The sequence below is a fragment of the Poecilia reticulata genome, linkage group LG2 (assembly GCF_000633615.1).
Source record: "Poecilia reticulata strain Guanapo linkage group LG2, Guppy_female_1.0+MT, whole genome shotgun sequence".
Lineage (NCBI taxonomy): Eukaryota > Metazoa > Chordata > Actinopteri > Cyprinodontiformes > Poeciliidae > Poecilia > Poecilia reticulata.
Genome location: NC_024332.1, coordinates 11,549,806 through 11,555,805, shown reverse-complemented (window position 1 = coordinate 11,555,805; position 6,000 = coordinate 11,549,806).

Genomic DNA, 6,000 nt, shown 5'->3' with positions numbered 1-6,000 from the left:
GATACCTTTCCCCTTGTTATACAGTGGGGGAACCCTATCTGATGGCCATATTTCACCCATCAGATACCGTTTCCCTTGTTTTACAGTGGGGGAACCCTATCTGATGGCCATATTTCACCCATCAGATACCGTTCCCCCACTGTAAAACAAGGGAAACGGTATCTGATGGGCGAAATATGGCCATCAGATAGGGTTCACCCACTGTATAACAAGGGGAACGGTATCTGATGGCCATATTTCACCCATCAGATACCGTTCCCCTTGTTAAACCGTTGGGGAACCCTATCTGATGGCCATATTTCACCCATCGGATACCGTTCCCCCTATGTTAAAATCACCCATCAGAAACCGTTCCCCCACTGTAAAAACAAGGGAAACGGTATCTGATGGGTGGCGCGGAGCGGCAAGAAGACACAGGGGGAACCGTATCTGATGGGGAAACGCGGATGGCTTAACACCAGCAACGACCACCGGAACACCCACGAGGGGTTCTCCTCCTGGTTCTCCGCCCACTCTGTTGGCTAGTTTTTTTGTTCTGACTCTGGCCCTCCTTCCATCGCCCCTCCGCCCACCCTGGTGGGTTGTTTTTTGGGACTGTTTTTTTTTTTTTTTTTGGGCGTCTGGTAACCGCCCTTGAGGACGGGATACTGTCATGATCCGTGTTCCTGTGTGTTTATTTTAGATTTTTTTTCTGTGTGGTCCTGTTCCCTGTGAGTCTCTGTCTCTGCGTCTTCCCCGTTGATTGTTTCCCAGGTGTGTCTCATTCCCTTGATTACCCCTGTGTGTATTTAGTCCCACCTGTTGTCTGTGTTCTTCGTTGGGTCCTTCTTTAAGTTTCATGTTTGCATGTCAGCGTCTTCACAGTAGAACTGCCATGTCCTGTGTCGGCGTCAGCTTGTTTTTTTCAGTCTGTTGAAGTCAGTTGCTACCAGTGTGAACACTAGCCTTCCGTTCAGCTCTGCTGCCTGTACTTGGACTGTTTGAGCTATCATCTTCATTAAATCACCATTCATCTTTCAACCTGGGTCCGCCTGCGTTTATCCTCGCCACCTCAAACCACCACCTCATGACAATCAGACAAATTATCTGACACGGGAGAGGAATTATCTGCGTGACGAAGATGAGAAATTGAAATTTTAATTAGCTTTGATTGCTGTATGATTTGCAAGCTGTCACATTAAACCATGTAAATGTTTTCCACTCCACTCTGCCAGAGCGGTGTCGTAAAAGCAGCGGTTTGTCCCACCACATACACTCCCTGACCCTTGTCAGCATGCTGGGACCGCGCAGTTTAAAAGCAGAGGTATTTACGACTCAGCACTCTCCTCCAGAGTTCCTGGAGCTCCAGCGAACATGAGGGACAGCGCGGGGGGTTAAAGATAGCTGGGCTTTAGCGCAGCCGGCTCGCATCAGGGTTGAACACCTGCTTGTCTGTCTGTCTTCGGGAGTTAAAGCAAAGGGAGATGTTTTCTAAGGCCGCTTACTCAGTATAAATGGAAACAAAATGCCTCACTGTGAAGAACTTAAAGCTATTTTGGTTTTATTTGCATTGCTTTAGGTAAATTATTTGATTTTCTTCCAAGATGGAAGATTTCCTTTTATTCTGTTAAATTAGTCCTAAATCACACTTCTGCAGGTTTTGGGAAGGAGAAAAGATTTCTTCTGTTTGCTTTTATCAAACTTCAGATTATGAAACAAATTTTTATTTTTCAAATAACATTTAATAAAGAGAGAAAATTTGGCTTTATTGTATTAAAATGAAAAACTATTAGTCTGATATGCATAATAGTTACACACCACTGTACCTGCTCCCTCCACCTGAACACATCAACAACTTGAAGAACCTAACCAGGGGCCTCATGTATTAAGCGCAAGCAGGATTTTAATATGGGTTTACCGGGGTTCCAGCCTAGGGCCCTGGCACCTTGGGACCCCCGAAAGATGCTTTGTATTTTTGTGAATAAATAAGGTCAGAATGCCTTAATTTTATCACTGGCTAAGAGGATTTCGGTGTTGTCATCTTTGTTCTGGCAAACGTCCATCATGAATGCTTGATTATTATTGGTCCAAGTTGGACGCTTCTTACTAACTGGGGAGGAGCATCAGGTATTGATTTCTCATGATGGCGGACAACAGAATGGATGACAGCGGAGCGCAGGAACTAAAGAAAAAGAAAAGCTTTTTTTTAAACTTTATATTGGACATGGAACAGAACCTGTCGCTGTGTTTACGATGATAAAGTCAGTGATGCTTTGAAACGAGTTTCTGTGACATGAAAAACGCAACAGAACGATTGAAAGAGCAAGAAAATAGCGAATTCAATGCGACTGCTCTGCTCGCTCACACTCAAAGCGAAGTTTAAAAAATGGAACTAGCTTTACTTTACTGCAACTAGCTTTACTACCCCGCCTTTACTGCAACCCGGCAGTAAAGGTGGGGTAACGGGCCATGGTGTGTTCATAGGCCCAACACGGGTGGGAATTCCCAGCCACCTTGCAACAGCACTGTTCTATGAGTAAACTCACCCGCTTACATAATATGAGAAAATGTTACTTTTAACTACAGAGCAAAGCCAATGGCTATTCCACAAATGCTGATGATTAGACAAAAAGAAAACGCACACAATGCAAGCATCCTGACTTCAAAAAATGATCAAGAACTAGGTGAATACGTCTCAACCAAGAACGACCCATAGATGGCGTTGGCAAGGGAGGCGGCCTCCCCTTATGATCAACAAGAAATCCTGTGATTTTCATAACGTTTGGTCTTTTTTTGACAAAGTTAGGATGGGGGAACAAAATATTTTAAGCGCCTGATAAAATCTGTTCCCCCTCTCTAAAATGGAAAAAAAATTTATTTACCTGCAAAGTCTTTTACTGTGTTCATTCCTCTTATGATCAACAATAATTTCTGTGATTTTCATAACATTTGCTCTTTTTTGGACAAAGTTAGGATGGGGGAACAAATTATTTTAAGCGCCTGATAAAATCTGTTCCCCGTCTCCAAAATGGAAACACGTTAATTGACCTGCAAAGTCTTTTACTGTGTTCATTCCTCTTATGATCAACAATAATTTCTGTGATTTTCATAACATTTGCTCTTTTTTTGACAAAGTTAGGATGGGAGATGTTCAGTTTGTCACCTACTGCCGAGATCAACTCAAAACCTTCCACGATCGTAATTGAGCCCTATTGATTAAATATGACTGTAGTTGGAAAACAAACATCAGCGGTAGCTTACCGTGTAACATCTGGGCAACCGGAGGATCCTGGACGGACAGCAGCGGTGAATGTCTGAAAGATGGCCTCCGATGCAGATCTCCAAGGCTTGTCACTCTCATTCTTTCAGCTCGATGCTCCATAGAGCTGCCTCTGGATATTGCAGTTCACTTACGATGTACAATAAAGTCTGCTCCTTTTGTTTGGATCACAGCTGGTAGCTACGAAGGTGTCCCGAACCTTCAATCGTAAGCCAACTTGAGCGGCCGCTTTGTCCAAACTATAAAAACTCCAGACGGTGAAGCTCTGAGTCCATGAGAGCCGCCAACTGAAACGCGTTCTATCTGAGCGGCCACACGAAAACTAAAGTCAGGAGTAATAACACTATTTTCTAATGAAGTTAATGAGCTTCAGCTTATTGATAACCCGTTAGTAGGTCGCCATATTTCTTGAAGCAAAGTATCGGTGTGACGCTAACCAACCAATTGGGGAAGTTGTAGCTTGATGACGTGCCTCTCCTCATTAGCATTTATTTTTTTCTAAGTTTTGCGGGGAAATAGAATGTGATAAATAAGGAAATACTAAATGAATAAGGGAAATTGGAAAATGGGAAAATTAACAATTTGTCAAACAAATGTTAAATGAAAAATAGATAAAAGAAAAATGGGTAAATAAAAAAGGGATATATGAGAAATTGATTAATGAAACTGGGAAATAGAAAATCAGGTTAATGGAAAAAGGAAATTGAAAAATTGTTAAATAAAAAAATAGATTAATGAAAAATGGCTAAATAGATAAAGGGATAAATGAAAAAGAAATTGAGAAATTGATAATCTGAAAAATAAATAAATGAAAAAATTGGGTTAATGAAATAGGGAAAATGAAAAGTGGTTAAATGAAAATAAATTAATGAAAAATGGGTAAATGAAAAATAGATTAATGAAAAAAAGGAAATTGAGAAATTGATATGAAAAATAAATAAATGAAAAATTGGGTTAATGAAAAAGCTAAATTATTTAACACATTTATTTATTTCACTAATTTCCTTCATTTTTTGATTTATTTTACTCATTTTTTATTTATTTCACCCATTTATTTATTTAATTTTGGCTGAAATGGCTCTCCATAAGTTTGAAACTTTCTCAAATCTGGAACTCGACCCTCTGAAGCAGCAGGCACAGCTCGCTTGCGTATGTATTGTATATGTACAAAGTATTTTCTTCGGAAGGATTTTTATTAGGAAATGTATTTGATGTTCATTATAGATTGAATTATCTTAATTTCTTAAAGTCGTTTTCTCAAGAAAATAGGTTTTGGGACAGGATGGGTTGTTTTCGAAAAGTTTGCCAGTTTAGTTTGGGTTGGGGAATTTTACCACTTCAGTACTTTGGCTCAGATCGGTAAAATTTCGTAGGTTTTTGGAACAAAACGTTAGATTTTGTACGATTTTTAATCCATTTTTATCGTATTAATTTAATTTTTTATCGTTATTACCTAAAGATGTAAGAACAACACATTTTTCAAGATGGTTATAAGAGCACAGGTGGTATATAGATCTCTTTTATAAACTAAACATGTCACTTTATTAAAACAATATTTATCTCTAATTACTTTTAGTTTAGCTGTAAGTGTTTGAAATAGTAATATTGTTATTTTGAGGAAAAGAAAACCTTGTAAAACTTTGGAGAAGAGTTAATCATATTTACAAATAGTTGATGTTCTTTTAAGTATTTAAAATAATTTTATTAGTAAGAGGGGTTCTCTGTATAAAAAAAAATTAAAATAAATAATTTAGAAATTAGTCAAACACCAATATCAATTATACCACCCTGGATTCTACCAGAAGCAAGAGTAGATGTGTCAATAATGGAAAAAAACAAGATAAATCTTACATTGTAGATAGTTATTCAGTGCAATTATATTTAAATAATTATCCATACATTCAAATTTATACTGACGCATCAAAAATAACTGGGAAAATAGGAATAGCGTATGTAGTACCATAATTCAATATAAAAATAGGAAAACGAATTACAGATGGATTATCAATATACACAGGAGAAATGTTGGCAATATTATTAGCTTTACAATGGGTAGAAGACATAAAACCATTAAAAACAATAATATGTTCAGATTCAAGCTCTGCATTATTAAGTTTGAAAAATAATCAAACAGATAGTAGGATGGACATTTTATTAGAAATATTTCATACATTATTCAGAATACAAAGCATGGGTTTGATGATATATTTGTGTGGGTTCCAGCACATATTGGAGTAGATGGAAACGAGAGGGCAGATAAAATGGCAAAGAGGCCAATTAAAAATCCTATTAGTTTTACAGTTAAAATAAGTAAATCTGAAGGTAAGAGTATTGTTAAAGAGAAACTGATGAAAGTTTGGCAAAAAAAAGGTGGGATGAAGATAAAACAGAAATATGGCTTTGTAAAATTCAGAAGAATGTAGGAGAAAGAAGAAACAGAAAGGAGGAAAGAGTGATAACAAGGTTAAGATTTGGACATACAGGACTTAATTATACACTTTTTAAAATTCAAAAACATAAAACTGGCAAATGTGATTATTGTGATAAACATGAAACCATAGAGCATGTTATATTAGAATGCCATAAATATGAAATAGAGAGAAGATATATGAAGAGAAAGTTTGAAAGTATTAAGGAGAAGGTTAATTTATTAGATATATTGAGGAAGAATTTAGGGAGTAAACATGCAAATAATTATTCGATTTCTTAAGAAATCGAAATTATTTCATATAATTTAATTA